We start from the raw sequence: 17,966 nt of genomic DNA, 5'->3' as shown, positions 1-17,966 counted from the left end.
TTTTTTTTAAGGGGGGGCAGGCGGCTCTGGCAGAATGGGGCTGCATTGCAGCAGGGGCGGGGTGTTGTGCGTTGTGGGAGCTGTGGCGTCGGTGCTAGTGAGAGGTTGAGGCTGGAGAGGGAGCTGGTGTTGACGCTGCTCCCGGCTCTGGAGTTCACACACTGATTGCGGGGCTTGAAGTTGCTGGAGCAGAGGGGGAGGGGGAGTGTGTGTGTGTGTGTGTGTGTGGAGAGGCAGGCAGGCATTGCTGGGTTCCTTTGTCTGCTGCTGCTTCTCCGCTGTCCCCTTCTTTCCTTCTCCCTCTTGTCTGCACCCCCTCCCCTCAGCCCATCTCTTCTCTCCCCGCCCCCACCCGCCGGCCCCCATCTCCCCCTTTCCTGTACCAAGACTCGAAAGCGCTATTGCAGCCGTAGCTTTGTAAATACCGAACCGACACACACAGACACACACACACACACAACATGGCTGACGCGGTTCCCTCGACTCCCACAGCCTCGACGCCTCCCTCTGTCTCCGCTTCTTAGGCTCCATTCCCTCCTGCTTTTGTTTCCTTTTCCTACTTCCTTTCGTCTAGCATCTCCTCCCCCTCTCTCCCCTCTCCTCTCCTCCCCCCTTTCCAGGAGGAAGGAGATTCGCCCTCTTTATTGCGTGCATGGCGGGATTTCAAGGGTAAGGTCCTTGCTTTGGAGCTTTCGCCTTTCGCTTGTTTGCAAACAAAATAAATCGGAAACGATAGAGGCTTTGGATTATGTGCAAGCCTCCAGAAGCAGCGGGGTCTGGGGTTAGCTCTGTGATTGAAGGTAGATTGCTGTCTGCGTATTTGGGGGGGGGGGAGGAGAGGGTGGAGAATGATGCACCAAAATTGTTGGCAAAGATAAAATATTCTAGTATTGCAAAATACCGTGGGGCCATTTTTCTTTTCAGGATGAGACTCATTCATTACAAGGGATCAGTTGCAAAAATAACTATCAATTCCATCATAAGTGTTTGTAGGGTGAAATTAACGACGACTCTTCCAGTATACCTGTTTTTCTCCTCCCTAGTGCTGTCTTCAGTGTTTAAGGGGTTGTCAGGACCATGTTATTCAGGAACTGCTTTTAAATCTTGCCAAATCTGTTTTGCAGTGTCGATTTTTTTTATGGATGAACCTACTCTTGTGACTATTATTACATCCAATCTAAAATGTATTGTTAATCTCATTTCGAGGCCTCCACCCCGAGTGAGATTGTTAAGTGTAACTAGCAAAGGCATGTTTTTGTTGCTTCCGATGAAATAGACTAGCATGTATCTCTTGCTCCTGAAACACTGGGCATTGATAGCACCCTCTCCTGGTTTTACTAAGACTGAAGCAATCCTTTGCTCACTTTACTACTGCATTAATGGTGGCTAAAATACATTTCTTTTTGTATATTTATCTGATTTAAAATGACCTTGAGCATAGAGCATATTTTACTAAAAGTGTGTTTTGTGCGGTGTGTGTGTCTGTGTGTGTGTTAAGGGGAGGAAGAGGCTGGCCCTGTGATTTTATTGACACTGGAAACTCCCCATGAGGAAACAGATTGGCACCTGCTCTGCAACTTGGTCTTAGTTCTTAACCTGGGGTCTGTGAGCTTAATTTTTTTTTTAATAACTACACGCTGATATAATTGGTTTCCTTTGCAATCCTATGTATTTTATTTTATGCATTTAAAACATTTTTGGAAGGTGTTGTCCATGACACACTGTTTTAGAGAATTACTTGGGATGACACTGGAGGCCAGATTTGAACCCAAGTTTTTCTAACTTTAGGACTGACTCTGTTTTCACTTATGTCTTACCACTTATATGTACTTCTCTCTTTGTCCATTTAATATTATAAATAATAAACTAATGTAAAGTGAATTGTAAAGCTGGCAATAAATGCCATCATGAATGTTTTAAGAGTTTGGGTAATAAGGCTGAAAAATATCATTAGAAGCTGAAGGTCGCCTCACTTTACCATTGATACAAGTGTAGTCTAAAGTTTCATTGTGTGGTAGTATATGAGCTATCAAAAAAATAAATGAAATGCTATGTAACTTTTTTGTTAGAAGTTTCTAGAAGGAACTGCAGTTAATTTAAGGACAGATGGGAACGCTGTAATTGATTTTTACAAAGCTTTTGTTAGTGAGTAAACACTGATCTTGGCTTTGGGGGTTAACATTTTAGATACAGTGTTTATAAGTACTCATTTAAAGGTTGTAGAAGTTTCACAAAGAGGTCATAAAATATTTAGCTTTGTCTGTATATTTCATAATGGACAAAAATGTAATTCATAGTAGAATTTTCATTACCCAATATGGTGATCACTTTATCTTAGTAAAAGGATATATATGTCAAGTTAAGTCATTCCTCATTAATACTTATTTAGGTCTTAAAGTTAAGTTTTTGATTTTTGATTCTTTGCTAGTTTACTTCTACCAGTTGCCCTTTTGAGCATAGTGATGGCTGAAAGGAAACATATGAACAAACCCAAGTGCTATGGGAATAATGGACAGAGTACACTAGTAGTATTGCTATTACTCATAATAATTAAATGTCTGGAAGAGAAATAGCTAGACAAAATTGAAGTAGAAGTAACAAAATTTACCACATTAAAAGCTGTTTCTTTAGACCTTACAGTTCTGGAACGTAGTGAGTCTTTCACATAATGTTTTTAATCCCAGTTCATAAGAAAATATTAGTACTTTGTGTCCTTGCCTATTAACTAAGTTTTTTGTTGTCTAGGCTGTTCCTTTACTTTGAAAAATTGAAAGAGGCTACACTGTTGGTGAAGTTTGGAAATTTATAGAGATTGCTCCTGATTTGGCTCTTTACTGAAGAGAACTGTTGAAGTTTGGATCAGGTTGATCTCATGGACTCCCAATAGTCTTAAGAAATAGTACCATCTATCATTTTCATGTTGGCAATAGGTTGTATTCTACAAGTTCCTTTGTAAGTTGGTTGTAAAAAGCAACGAATTTCTCCTTGGAAACCATTTAAATAGTGGTTAGGTTCCTTAGACATCTCATAAAACTGACCTTGAGTGTGAGATTGGCCAGATTTACCATCATGGAGCAGATACAGAAGAGAGGAGTAAGGGACTGTCACACTTGACTCGGACTTGGAGGGTTTGGATTCAAGACCCAGCTCTCGGTTTTATTAAACATTTAACCTTTCAGAGCCCGACTTTTCTATCTAAAAGAGATAATAATCAGTACTACATACTGATCTTTGTTTTTCTTCATTTATAATTTTTTTCCCCTATTATTTTGCGATCTCGTGGTATTTTGATGTGGAAATAATCTGTCAAAAGTTTGGATAAAATAATTTTTCCCACAGGCTGTCATTAAATTTCTACTGATGTGAACAGATAGAATGGCATTTAAAGCACTTAGACTAAACCACAGCTATCTTTGACTTTATAAAGCATGTATTTTAAATTCACTTTTGACAGTCCTCCAGCTAACCTTTTACCTCTCCTGTCAATCTGGGAGATTCCTGGACCCAAGAGGGCCCCAGACTGCTACAACATCCAGGTCAGAAATACAGATAATTGTGTTTGGAAGGATGAAATCTAGTGTATGTGTAGCTCCCATGGGTTCAATCTCTGTGACTAAAACCCAAATCTATGTATGTAGCCTTGGTCTCTCCTGAGCTCTAGTCCTTCATTTCTAACTGAACATTCCATTGGTAAGTCATAAACTCCATGTCTAAATCATTATTCTTTTGTGTCAAACCTACTCTTGTCTACTTCCCCATTGCTTTCAAGAATATTACCATCCTTCCAGTTACCCGGGTTCGAAGCCTCAGAGGCATCTTTTACACACCATATGTTTCCAATCAATTGCCTAATTTTGTTTTCAAACTCCACAGCATTTCCATCTCCATGCTTATATAGCCTTCATAACCTCTGACTGGCAACGTTGGAATAGTCTCCTATTTAATCTTCCTAGCTTAAGTCTCTCTGTTCAATCTCCTCCATCTAGCTGGCAAAATTACTTTCTTGAAGTGTAAGTCTGACCATGTTATCCAACCCTATTCAATAAACAGTATTGTTTCCTCTTATCTCTAGGATAAAAAGCTCTTCTCTTTGGCCCTTCACAGCTAGGTCCCTTCTTTATCTTTACATTTTTTTTTTTTTTGCAAGAATCCTAGAGCTAGAGAAATACATATCAGGATAATCTCAAGTGATCCTATCATAACCATGGTTTTATAGAATCAGATGCTTTCTTTGTCTAGAGCCTTTTTCATTGCATACCTTCCATTTTTGAAATGCTTCCCCCTTGCTCCTTTGCTTCCTCCCTCTTTGGAATCCCTGATTTCCTTCAAAATTAAGTTTCCTTACCACCTTCTACATAAATCCTTTCTTGATCCCCCAGCCAATAGTTCCCTCCTTCCCAAAACTGCCCTGTGTGTGCATGTATATTTACGTTTTTTGAACGTTATCACCTCCATTAGAATATGACTCTTTCACCTTTGTTTTTGTATCTCTAGTGCTTAAACAGTATGTAAGACATGGTAGGTGTTTAATAGATGCTTGTAAATTTGAATAAAATATCCACCCTTGTGGTCATTTTTCTAATGGTATCTTTTGGTTTGCCTATTTAAACTCCCTCCTCAAAAGAAACTATCATACTGAAATTGTGATAATTAATGTAAGAGAGGTAGCGTATCTGATGGAAAGAACACTGGACTTGGAGTCAGACCAGTTAGATTCTCAAGCTTAGCCCAGTACCTGGCACATGGTAGATACTTAATAAGTATTTATTGAATATTGACATTACCACTTATTAGTTGTATGACCTTCAGCAAGTCACATAGCACTAGAGAACTAAAGCTGAGAATAATTAATAGGTTCAAATTAAATAGTATTTGTAAGTTTGTTTTTGACAATCCATAAAGTCTTACATAAATGTAAGCTACATTACTACTTTATTTTTCCTCCCCTCAGAGAGTATATAAACTTCTGAATTCCAATCTGATGTCTCTCTTTGTTCTTTTCTTCAACATCCTTCACTTTGGGTACAAACTATTTTTCTTTCTGTCTCCAGTGATTCTTAATTTGTCCTACCTTAGTTTGGCATCCACTTTTTCCTTTCACTGCACTTTGTGTGCAGTTTGGTTATAAAATTCTGTGACTTCTTTATGCCCACCATATAATCTCTGCATTGTCCATTGCCCTTTGGGTAATACAGTTTATTTCTTGAAGACTGTGGTATTTCGTGGTTTGTAGTATCATTTGTAGTATCAAAGTATCATTGGAAATACATTGAAGATTTGTTTGTTTCAGTGACAAGCTTCTGGTCATTGAGAACATTTCAAATGCAGTCAAAACAGTACTCTTCCTCTTTCAGTTCTGGATGAAGCTTATTGTTTGTCCAGTTTTATGTCATAGTCTCAATAACTGTAAATCATAGTACTTTGTTTTTTCTGTGTGGATATTTAGGTCAAATTGAGCTGTTTGAAAGGAGAATCTACAACATTCCAGGACTCAATTTCAACTGGCAGCTGGAGGACAGATCTCACTAACTATTGGGAATCCATCTTTCATTTGAACCCTGTGTAGACCTTGTTTCAGCACTGTGATAAATCTTTGTAAAGCATCTGGGTTCTTTTTTTTATGTGTTTCTTAATACTATCAATCTCGGTGCTCATTTAAAAAGTTTCTACTGTTTGCCACATAAGTAAACATTTATTAAGCACCTACTTGTGTAATCTACTGTTTTAAAGCTGTTTCTGTTGAGAAATCACATTAAGGCATTGTTGTTTTATAGCCATTTGACCTTCATTGTGGTACTCAAGTTGTAATTTACCTGAAGTAGACTATGTTAGGATCATACCTCTTGTCAGGACACTTCTTTTTGATTCTACCGCCCCTTTTACTTTTAACATCTTTTACCTGCCAGAGTTCTCTTGAATCTGTTCTTTAGAATTTTTTCCAATTTAAGAGTCTCTTAGTTCTTCCACATGGAATGTTCTTTAAATTTGCATAATTCAACCAACCTTTATATTCTTTGGGTATATGTATATTTTATAAGAGTTTTTACATACAAGGTTTTCTAGACCAGAGGATCTTAACTTTTTGGTGACTTAAGGGTAAACTTTGCACTAAATACCTAATAAATATCTGGCATTCAAAATCTATAAGGAATTGGCAGCTGTTCATGAACTCCTTTGGCAATCTGGTGATGCGTATGGACTCAGAATTTTTTTAAGTGCATAAAATATAATACATAGAATTATGAAAGTGAATTATAGACCAAATAGGCAGGACTTAGAGGGAAAAAACATGTGCAGCAGTGTAGTGTTCCAAAAAACCAAGTGAACAAATTACTAACTAAAGGAACTCTATTCTATAATTGCTTGAAAAACTGTATAGCAGTTCACTGAATAATACATTTAGATAAGAATGTTATACCTTGTATTATTACAAAAATTCCAAATAGATAATGGTCTAAATATAAAAAGTTGCGTCATAAAAAATTTAGAGTGGAGCTTAACTGTCACAGTGAAACATAATGTTGATTACGTAAATAAAACTTTTGCATAAATCAAGTCAGCACAGTTTGAAGTACAAGAAAAGGTAGGATTTGGGAAGAAACTTTACATTAACAGCTATAAATATCTGACATTGAAAACCTAGAAGGAATTGACAGACCTATAAGATTAAAAAATATTTCCCTCCAATCTAATGATTTGCAAAAGAAGAACCAATCCATGATTAAACACCTGAAAATTATATCCAGAATTACTAATCAGAAATAGAAATCAAACAGTCCTAAGCTAGCATAACTATCAAATTAGCAAAAGACAGGAAAACTGTCCCCTAAGGTTTCTGTCCTGGACCTTCTTCTGTTCTCGCCAGTGGTGTCAGTCTCAAATAGAAACATCTCTGCAGCCACATATTGACTTAGAAAACCACAAATTAACATTATCTATGTTGCATTGTATTTTGCTAAACATTTCTCAGTTGCTTTTTAATATGCTTTGGGCCTCATGTTTTTACACCTCTGCTTTTTACTTGGTGATCTCAACTCCCATGGTTTTAGTGACCATTTCTAATTATGATGATTCTCAGCCTTACCTTTTTTCCAATCTTAACTTCTTTCCTAAACCTCCAGACTCACAATCTACAATTGCCTATTTATAAGACAACTTAAACTAGATATGCTATAGACATTTTACATTTTGCATGTCTAAAACGGAATTCTTTATCTTTTTCTCCAAGCCATCTCCCTTCTTAAACTTCTCTGTTATTGTCTTTTACTACTGCCATCCTCTCGCTCCCTCAGGGTCATTCTTCATTCATCATTCTGCACTGTCCCGCCCCAGGATCAAATACATACATTTTGTTTGACACTCAAACCTGGCCCCTCCTACTTTTCCAGTGTCTTATACCTGATTCCTTTCCACACACTATAATCCAGTGACACTGGTCTCGTTGCTGGTCCTTAGATGATACACTGTATCTCCTGACTAAAGACATTTTCACAGGCTGTTCCTCGTGTCTAGAATGCTCTCCATCCTCATCTCTGCCTCCTGGCTTCTTTCAAGTCCCAGCTGAAGCCTTATGTTTTGAAGGAGCCCTTCCTCATCTTTGATGCTTTTCTTCTACTCATCGCCTCTGATTGACCCTCTGTTTGTAGCTTGTTTGTACATAGTTATTTCCGCGTTGTCTTGCCATCAGACGGAGCGCAGTGCCTGATGCGTGAGGAAGTGCTTAATAAATGGCGCTTGACTGAATTGAAGAGGTGATGGGGAGACAAGTTTGTTAATTCATTGCAGGTGAAACTGTGAAATGATTCATAACCTTTTAATTGAGGTATTATACTAGTGGAATTTTCAGTCTCAACAAAGTTATTAATGGCTAGAAGAGACTGATAGTTATTGATTGCAAGAAGAAATAACTGCTTCCATAATATTTTTGATAACAAAAAGTGGGAAACAAAATCACGTTATTTATTGAAGGATGGCAGAACATAGTATGGTATGAAGATAATGAATATGAAGAATTCAAAGAATCATGACTTCATAAGAGATAAGGTTTAGATCTGAAAGAGAACTTAGAAATCATCTTAGCCCAACCCCATCATTTTATATATAAGAAAACTGAAGTCTAGAGAAAGGATTTACCTATTATCTCCATTGGTATGTATTGGATCTATGATTTAAAGCTTGTTTTCTCACTCCCAAGTCCAGTGATTCTCCTGCATCAGACCATCCCCCTATTTGTATGACATGAAGGAGTGGGAGGGAAAGAGGGAAGGGGATGTGGAACTGTAACCAAAAGAAGAATATACGCAGTGACTGCAACAGGGTAGATAATCATCACACAAGAGGGAATCGCTACTTGTTATTAGATACAGTGGTCCTTGTGCAATATATCAAAATTAAAGGACATATCCTTTTCGTTTACACTTTTTGTACTTGTGAAATTGTAACCATTCTGGAAAACAATTTAGACTTTACTGGTTTTATACTTCAAAAAGGGTGACAATATTTATTGTATCACTTTTTGTATCTATATAAAATTGGAAACAAAATGAACACCTGATAGTTGGATGTTTGGACAACTTATGGTATGAATGTAATGGAATAATATTTTACAAGAATGAATGTTAAAAATTGTTTTTACATGTAACTGCGGAAAAATAAGGTACTAAATAAAAATAAATTTAAAGAAGTTTTTACAGGAATTCAGAGAAACTTTGGAAGACTCCTATGAGATGCAGAGTGAAACAAGGGAACAAGCATTTATTAAGTGCCTACTGTGTGCCAAGCACTGTGCTAAGTGCTTTATAAATATTGTCTCATTTGATCACAACAACCCTGGGAAGTAGGTGCTATTATTATCCCCTTTTACAGTTGAGGAAACTGATGAAGACAATTTAAGTGATTTGCCCAGGTTCATACATCTGGTGAAGTGTCTGAGGCTGGATTTGAATTCAGGTCTTTCTAAATCCAGGCCCAGTGATCTATGTAGTGTGCCACTTAGTTGCTCAAATGGAATAATAATATATACAACTATTGTAATGTGATTGAAATCAGTGTCAAAGGGCAGCCTAACTCAGTTTGGTTTCCCAGACTAATCTTGGTCTCTAAGAGCAGAGGTTGAAGCTTATATTTCCTATCAGATCTAATCCTTTTTTTTTTTTTTTTGGTCAGTTTTGCTTTCATTTTATAGGAGTTGGCTCAAGGGAGTGTGTGTGTGGGGTAGGGAAAGGCTAGTAAAACTTAACAAAATAAAAGGCACATTGTTTCTCTTAACAATAGACTCTTTTCCAGTAATATATTTTATAAGCTCATTTGAATGTTGGAAAGTGTCTATTTCAAAACCATAACAATTAAAAAATTTGTCCATGAAACTCATAAAATCCCATCTCTACCTAGGAAGTGTTTCCCTATTGTGTGTATCCTGTGTTTGGTAACTAGTTGAAGAGCTTGTCTAAGAATATAGTAAGTATTTTGAACTGAAGTGGCCCAAAAGTCACATTTGTTCTACAGTGTGGTTTTGAACATATTAGAGTCTTATCAGTGTAAAAATGTCTTTTTTTTTTTTGCCTTTTGGAGGGCAATTTGGGGTTAAGTAACTTGCCCAAGGTTACACGGCTAGTATTTTTGTGTGGGTGTTAAGTGTCTCAGGCTGGAACCGAACTCGGGTCCTCCCGACTCCAGGGCCAGCGCTTTACTCACTGCGCCACCTAGCCGCCCAAAAATGTCTTCCTTTACTGTATATAGATCGTTCTATTTGGATCTATGACCTCATAAATGTAGGTTACTCCCTTGAGAGATGTAGCCCTGTCATTCTTCCTCATCTTGTGTTATTCTTTTTTAGGTCTTTATATAAATCTACAGTATAGGGGTTACTCTATGATTGAGACTTTTCTCTGGTTCTTTTAGTATCTTGGTGTTATCATTTTAGTGTTTGTTTTCTGTTGTCTCTTTTTTTTGAAGGGGGAAGGCAATTGGGGTTAAGTGACTTGCCCAAGGTCACACAGCTAGTTAAGTGTCAAGTGTCTGAGGCTGCATTTGAACTCAGGCCCTCCTGACTTCAGGGCTGCTGCTCTATTCACTGCGCCACCTAGCTGCCCCTTTTCTGTTGTCCCCTTTTTTTTTTTTTTGGCTTTTTGGAGGGCAGTTGGTGTCAAGTGATTTGCCCAAGGTCACACAGCTAGTTTTTGTGTTTAGTGTCTGAGGCCATATTTGAACTGAGGTCTTCCTGACTCCAAGGCAGGTACTCTATTCACTATGCCACCTAGCCACCCCTGATGTCCTTCATTTTTGCTGCTTGACCACACTACCTCCTGGTCATAAATCTCAGCATTGTCTTTGTATAACACTTTTTATTATTATAAAACCATTATTGGAAATACACTGTACATTCCTATGCCCAACAGTTGTCTTTCTGTTGCCCCTTGGGCCATTATGATTTCAGGTTCCAAAATTTTGGTATTAAATGTCTAATTTGTAGCTATGAATAAGAGTACCAAATAATCTTCATTAAAATAGAATATTATAACTGACATGTAGATATACTTTTAATGTTTGCAAAATACTTTACCTATATGTTCTTACTAGCCCCAGGACAACACTTTTTATTGGAAAGGACAGTGACTTGCCCAGGGCCAAAGATCTGGTAAGCCTCAGAAGTGGATTTGGAACCCAGGCAAAAGTTTTCTTGTTTGAGGGTAGGGTGTGATGTTTTAATCTGTTTTTAATGCCTAACATCTAGGCCTATTTCAGAGGTTTTATTTCATGTTAAAGTGACTAGAGGGTTACTTTTGTATTTTTATAATGCCTTATTTTCCTAGTCTGTTTCTAAATGAAGGTTGGTTTAGACAGTAGCTAATAGTAAATGTAAATGGAGGGAGTATTTATGTATTGTTGCAATGATGCACAACTTGTTTCTTTATATTGGAATAGAAAATTGCTGCTTTCTAGAATGCTTTGATTCAGTGGATAGAGTGCCAGGCCTGGTGTCAGGAAGTCTCATTTTTCAGAGTTCACATATTACACATATTACACATACCTCATACACACATTAGCTCTGTGACCCTGGGCAAGTCATTTAACCTTGTTTGTCTTAGTTCCCCATCTGTAAAATGAGCTGAAGAAGGACTGAGTAAATCACTTCAGTATCTTTAACAGGAAAATTCCAAACACAAATGGCCTTGTGGAATTTTATTTCTATCATTTGGGAAATACTATATTTAATATACTATATACAAAATAAATAAGTAATCCTTTGGAAATGGAAGTTCAGGTCTTTTAAAATAAAGTTGGTAACTTCAAAAAGAATTTTTTACAAATCACATTATGTTATTAGCAATGAATTGTAGAGTTCAGCAGTAGACAAATTGTTGTTTGTTGCTTTTGAAAAGTAGATTTTGAAGTTAATCAATAATAACTTAGGTTTAAAAAGTGATCCTTTTTGTTACCAAATATATTCTTCCTACATTTTCTACCCAGCTTCACCTTCCTTGTAAGGAAGATGAGAAAACAAGTAATTTAACAAAATTGCATCAGCTGTACTCTTGACTTTGGGTCAAAACTTTGGACTTTGGGTATGTGAGGAGAACTTCATTGTTACTTTGATTTCAATTTTTTTTAAATTAGTGTTTTGAAGCAGTTTTTCATGTTTTTTCGTTGTAATTCTTTTGAGTATCATTTGTTTATATCCTTTTACAACATGCGTTTTATGATGTGTTTTGGTCTTATGTGCATTTCTGTGTATAATATATATATATATATATATATATATTTTTAAAGCAATTGGGGTTAAGTAACTTGCTCAAGGTTACGCGGCCAGTCATTTCTGGGTGTGGTGCTGAACATCCGAGCCCGGACTTGATCCAGGTCATCCCAACACTGGAGCCGGTGCTCTTTCTCGCTAAGCCACTTGGCCGCCCCTAAGCAATTGGGGTTAAGTAACTTGCTCAAGGTTACACGGCTAGGTGTTTCTGGGTGGGTGCTAAGTGTCTGAGCTGTGTATAATATTTTTGATATTAGATCTAATAATTCATATTTGTGCAGTATTTCAAAAATATTTTTCTCACAGTTAGTGGTTAGCAAGTATTTTCTGTTTTACAGATGAGGAATTGAAACACAGAAAGGACCAGATAACACCTGAGGTCTTTTCTAGCTCTATATCTGTGTTCCTATATTAAATGACTTACCAGAGTTATATAGCTGGTACATCTTGGAATTTGAACCTTAGTCTCCCTTGACTCCAAGGCTAGTGTTCATTCCAATAATCTGCAGCCACAGGCACTATTGTCAGAAATCCTGCTGGTATAGAGGAGCATGTCCACAGTAGAGGTGGAGGCCTCTTTGGGAACAGCAACAAGAAAATTAATATCTGTAATGTTACCTTAATAGAACTGTAGTCATGCCTGACCCTGATTATTCTGTGCATTCTTAAAACTTCCCGTGTTATTTTTGTCTTTTGGTAATAAGTTTTTTGATGATAGTCATAAGGTATCTTAATTTTCAGATATATCTCTTAGCAATTTTGCAAGGTGAATCCTTTCTTTAGGACTTTTAAATGTTCTCTTCTGTTTACTACTTGACTGTAGTCACTTGCTATGAAGTGAGGAAAAGTAGAGTAATACAGTCTCTGGCCTTGAGGTCTTCTGTCCCTGTGCTTTACATTTGAGAAAATATAGATGAAAAAGTAAGGACTTGACCCCAAACCTAGATTAGCTCTTTAAGACATTTAGATCACAGCTTTCTTTTTTTTTTTTTCTTTTTGAAGGGCAATTGGGGTTAAGTAACTTGCCCAAGGTTACATGGCTAGTTTTTGTGTGGGTGTTAAGTATCTGAGGTTGGAACCGAACTCGGGTCCTCCTGACTCCGGAGCCCTCACTTTACTCATTGCGCCACCAAGCCACCCCAGGATCACAGCTTTCTTAATCAGCCCTTTTCTTCCCCAGCTATTCACAGAGAATGTGGTAACCTGGTCTAGCTGTTCCAGTGCCCGGTAGGCCTGAACCTGGATCTACATGATCAGAAACTCCACCTGGCTCTGGAGTGAGGAGAGATCAGAGGCAGGGAGGCCAGCTAGTAGTCAGTAGTCCAGGAGTGGGGTGATGAGGGCCATGGGCCCTGCACTGGGGTTGTGGCAGTGTCAGAAGAGAAAAGGGGTTTTGAAGATAAGAGACAGGACTTGACAACTGATTAGGTGTGGGGACATGAGAAAGGGTGAGGAATTGAGGATGACACATAGGTTTCAAGCCTGGATGTCTGGGAGGAGAGTGGAACCTTTAACAGTAATAGGTAAATTAGGAAGAGGGGAGAGGTTTTGGGGAAAGATGATAAGTTCATTTTGAGTCACATCAAGTTTAAGATGTCTACAGGACTTCAGTTAGAAATGTCCAAGTTGGAGATGTGAGGAGTGGAACTCAGTAGACAGGTTAGGACTGGACAAATAGATCTGAGATTCATCTGCATAGAGATGATTAGCAGTCAGCTGATGAGATTTGATCAGATCTATGCAGCTGATCTCTATGGACGCCGATGATAGCACCAATGGAAATAGTGGAAGGAAGAGAAACAAGCGGGACCAGCCCAGGGAGCCTTTTGGGACATTGATCTGAAGGCCAAGGGAGCAGCGTGACAGCTTGGAGGGGGAAGCGTCTGGCAGCGGTGTTGGACTGGAAAAGAGAGAACACAAAGGAGAAGGGGCATCTCCAGTGTTAAAGGCTACAGAAAACTCAGCAAGAAGGAGTATTGAGAAAAGGCCTTCAGATTTGACAGTTAATTAGAAGCTTTTGGAGAAAGCAGTTTAGTTGAATGATGAAGAAGCCAGATTGTAGAGAGCTAAGAGAGTGAGAAATAATAAATGAAGACACCTATTGTAGAGACAGTCCTTCTTTAGGAGTTTAGTCAGGAATGGGAGGGAAAGTTGAAGGATGATAGCTATCAGGAATGGATGGGTCAGGTGAGGGGTTGTTTTTTCTTTTTTGTATTTTGTGAGGATGGGATAAATATTGGCTTGTTACATAGACAGTAGGGAAGTAGCCAGTAGACAGGGAGAGATTGAATGAATATTAGTAAGTGGTGATAATGGAGCAATAATTTTTCTAGAAGACTAGATGGAGAGGGAAGAGATTAGAAGGATTTTTATTTTTTTGAACCAGCCAACTGGGAGGATGATGGTGCACTCAAGAGAAGTAAGGACATTTTGGAAGAGGAATGCATTTTTGGATAAATATGAGTTTATGCCTTTGAGTTTTTTTTAGGTCTACCAGATTTCCAACTTGAGCTATCTGGCATGTGTTGATAATGTGAGATTGGAATTCAGGGGAAAAATGAGCACTAGATGTATTAATTTGGGAATGGTTTATAGAGATTTATAACTGAGCCTGTGGGAGCTGATGCAATCACCAAGGGTAAGAGTATAAAGAGAAGAAGACTCAATAGGACCTGCTGGATGCCTCCAGAGTGACCAAGTAAAGAAGACTGAGAAGTAACTGATAGGTAGGAGGAGAACTAAGAGAGTGGTATCGTTGTAAGCCTAGGGATAACAGTGTTTTCAAGAAGAGGGGTTTGATTGACACTGTCTGCAGAGAAGTAAAAAAAAAATAACAGAAAAAGATTTAACGCTAGATCATTTTTAATTGTTCAGAGGATGCTTCTGTGGTGGTGATGGGGTTAGAAGTCAATTGGCAAGGGTTTGGGAAGTGGGTGGCAGGTGAGGAATATAGTGACAATGAGTGTAGGAAATTCTTTCTAGGAATTTGTCTATGAAAGAAGAGAGATGGGATAATAACTTGAAGAAATAGCCATCAGGTGAAGAAGTATCCTCTCCCTGCAGCCCCACATCTACAAATTGACTGATAGTTGATTGTATATGAGTTTGCAACATTCTTAAGGAAATCTACACATGGTTGACAGTATCTTTTAAAAATTGTGATAACTTTTTCTCACTTTAATTTTTTAGTATATCCCTGCACATACCTTGTAACAAAGAATAAAACAGAAAAAGGAGAAAAGCAGTTTAACTTAGCAAAGTTAACATCAACCAAATCTGACGGTGTAGGAATTGTTCCACACCCAGGGTCAAGCTTGGTCATAATTACACAGCATTCAGTTTTGTTCTATTGTTCTTTCCATTTACATGGTTGTAATCATGTATGTTGTTTTCCTGGTTCAGTTTACTTATCAGTTCATAAAGGTCTTCTGTATTTCTCTAAATACTTTATGTTCACTATATCATCATGAGCAGTAGCATTCTGATTCATTAATGTACCACAATTTGTTAATCATTCCCTAATTCATTGATGGTTACTATGTTTCAATTTTTTTTTTTTTTTTGCTGTTGGTATATGTGGGACGTTTTTCTGTCTTTGATCTCCATAGGGTCTATTCTAATAGTTGGATCTTTGGGATCACACATTTTCCCCTGATTTCCCTCTCCTAAATCTGTTCTGCCTGCTTCTCTCCTTTCCTACCAGCTGTAAAGGATCTTTTCTCTGTTATATTAGAGAGCCTGAATGGTATGGGGTGTGGGGTGTGGGGTATGGTATATGATATACACATATATACCATATATGGAGACAGGGGATGGGTTGGAATCCTGACTCAGATCCTTAGTTTGTGATTATGGATAAATCACATAATTTCTTTGTGTAGCAGCAAGCACCCCAAGCGTCCTCAGGGTTTGCTGCCAGCACAGGTTCTTGGATCTGCTTTGATAAAGGAAAGCAACTCAAGATGGGTTAACAAGCTTACTTTAATCAGTCAGATATGTATCATTTACCTAGTTCAGGGGGAAAAGGTCAGCACCCCGAACTTCAGAATACACAGGCAGAATTATCAAGACAGAAACATTTCAAGTAGACAGCTTTCCAAACTGTCCGACCATTACATCCACACCAAATCAACATCTGGCTTTCAACATCTGGGTTTTTCAAAGGGGGGGGGCCTCCGGACAACGGCTTCCCAGAATCCAGATCAAATCACAGAACACTTCTCAAAGTGAGCCCCCAAAACAAAGCCTCACATCAGGGCTTATATAGCCTTCTCCTGGCTCAGAGAATGTAACAACCCCATTGACCCACTGGCCAATCAAAAAGTATCTACTGAAAAACAAGCCTCCCACCCCAGGCTCCAGGTGCACTCCAGCCTAGGGGCAGGAAAGATCTTCCAAATTTGCATTCCCATTACACTTTGTCACTTTCTTTAGCTGTAAAATGGGATAATACTATTTTTAATACCTATCTTAGAGGGTGGTTGACACTTTGCTATACGAATGTGAGTTATAGTTTATTTAGACTTCTCTTGTAACAGGCTTATTACTTTGTTTTCTTACTTATTTTTAATCTTTGTCAACCCAAGGTCTTGGCTTAGTGCATTGCCTTACACACATAGAGTGGTCACTTAAATGTGGAACTGAACTTTTGTTGATGGTCGTTAAAGTTCAGTAATGAAAGTCTGAAGATAAACTTTGTTGAATTTAGTAAAAAATAGGGTAAAATTTATAAAATTTCAAATAGACACAGGGACTAGTGCTTTGGTTCTGTTAGTGTAGGGAACTGTCTACCAGTGCAGATTGGCACCTTCTTCGCTACTTAAAGTTTTGAAGCATCAAGAGAGGCTCTTACTTGCTCAGTCACACAGTATGTATCAGTTGTGGGACTTGAACCTAGGTCTTCCTGGGTTTGAGACCATCTTTCTTTCTACTGTGTATGTATGCACATTTGTATTTTTATATATACGTATTTCCTTCTAAATATCTCAAATGTAAATATTTTAAAAAGTGAACATATTGTTTACTCCTTTCCTCCCTCCTCCCCCAGCTGAGAATAGTGAAAGATGTATCTGGGAAAAAAAAGACAAAAAGGTACCCATCAGATCATGGTTTGAAAGTAAATGTTTCTCTGTTACTTGTTAACCCACTATACTGTAAACTCTCTCAAGACTTGTGCCGTACCTTTAATATCTTTGCATTCTCATCAGAATCAATGTCTAGCACAGTACTTTGCTCATATTAGGCACTTGATCAATATTTGTTGGATGAATGGCTCAATTGAATTCCTTTGATGAACTCTGGTTAGAGTAACATTTATTTTTATGTAGTAGGAATTGTTTAGATTCTTGTAGAATTGTTTTCTATATGTTCCTGTAGTAAGTGAAACTGATTAGTAGGTCAAGCCAAGAGCCGTGGGAATAGTAGGATTTTAGGGTACCTTCAGACCACTAGCCTTGCTTTTGCCCAGACCCTGCAGCCATAGAAAAACAGGAGGTCATACTAGCCCTTAAAGTAGCAGTGTGCTAGTTAGGTCAAACCACCATTAATACCTCAGTCCCCCTTTTACTCCCCACCCTTATAGAAGGAATGCAGGATCCTGCATCCAAGAGACCTGGGAATTGGAGTACATCTGACTTCCAGTCCTGCTCATACCCTGATACTTAAAGCCATTCACAGGAACAATCCTTGTGGATCATGCATGATGTGGCCCATCTACTTCTATAGGTGCTATAGCCCTTGCCTCCTCAGCAGCTACTAAAGACATCGAAAAGAAAGTTTGTACTGCTGTCGTCCTTGGCACTGTCCAAAGGTTCTCTATGCCCCTTAAAGGTGCTTGCCATTCCTCAGTTTAAATCATTACCTGGAGGAATTTTTAAAAAAGTACTCCTATGCATAGAAATATTTATAGCAATTTTCTTTGTTATAGCAAAGAACTGGAAGCCATTGGGGCATGGCTAAAGAAATTATGTGAATGTAATGAAATATTTTGGTGCCATAAGAAAAGACACAAAAGATAGTTTCAGAGAAATATGAAAGACTTGTATTAACTGATGAAAAGTAAAATTAGCAGAACCAGGAAAACAGTTTATACAATAAAAACATTATAAAGACAGACCACTTTGAAAGACTTAATTGATCAGTGCAGTGACCAACAATTCTACAATAATGCCCACCTCCTGACAGAAGGAATGGACTCAAGTTGCGGAATGAAATG

At 38.1% G+C, this 17,966-nt stretch overlaps 1 protein-coding gene across 6 annotated transcripts in view; it reads left to right on the top strand.

Annotated features, from left to right (window-relative positions):
- SPIN1 (spindlin 1) overlaps positions 1-17,966 on the top strand; it is a 121,515-nt gene that overhangs the window by 1,012 nt on the left and 102,537 nt on the right. Inside the window, exon 1 of one of the 6 annotated variants that reach the window (XM_069087809.1) lies at positions 451-669. The exons of the other annotated variants lie outside the window; for them this stretch is intronic. The gene's annotated coding sequence lies outside the window, so the exon portion shown is untranslated. Of the gene's footprint in view, positions 1-450; positions 670-17,966 lie in introns of those variants that run through there. 6 annotated transcript variants of the gene reach the window in all.

Source organism: Petaurus breviceps, unplaced genomic scaffold, assembly GCF_028583685.1.
Source record: "Petaurus breviceps papuanus isolate PSGF00001 unplaced genomic scaffold, PetGlider_PUasm1.0 183, whole genome shotgun sequence".
NCBI lineage: Eukaryota > Metazoa > Chordata > Mammalia > Diprotodontia > Petauridae > Petaurus > Petaurus breviceps.
The sequence above is the reverse complement of the archived record's forward strand: the minus strand, read 5'-3'. Positions and strand labels throughout refer to the sequence as shown.